This window comes from Penaeus monodon, chromosome 30, assembly GCF_015228065.2.
Source record: "Penaeus monodon isolate SGIC_2016 chromosome 30, NSTDA_Pmon_1, whole genome shotgun sequence".
Classification (NCBI taxonomy): Eukaryota; Metazoa; Arthropoda; class Malacostraca; order Decapoda; family Penaeidae; genus Penaeus; species Penaeus monodon.
In genome coordinates, this window is record NC_051415.1 from 24,646,726 (window position 1) to 24,647,032 (window position 307).

A 307-nucleotide genomic window follows, 5' to 3' on the forward strand; every position below is an offset into this window, starting at 1 on the left:
GAACAAGGAAGAATACCCGAGAACAGATATGGAAAAGATGACCAAAAAAAAGGGAGGATATGAAGTAAAAATAAAAAAAATCTAAGCGAGAGAAAGAGAATATGCAACACACAGCAACACGATAATGCAACTGCACAAAGGTTAAGAATGTGAAAGCTGCCAAGGGATAAGTATGAATCTATTTAGGTTGCGTTAATGGCAGCCACTTTAATCATAATAATGGTAGCTCGGTTGATGTTTATGGCGATATCAGTTAATCCCTTCGTAACTGTGAGCGACATGATCGAATAGGAGCGATGAAAAATGT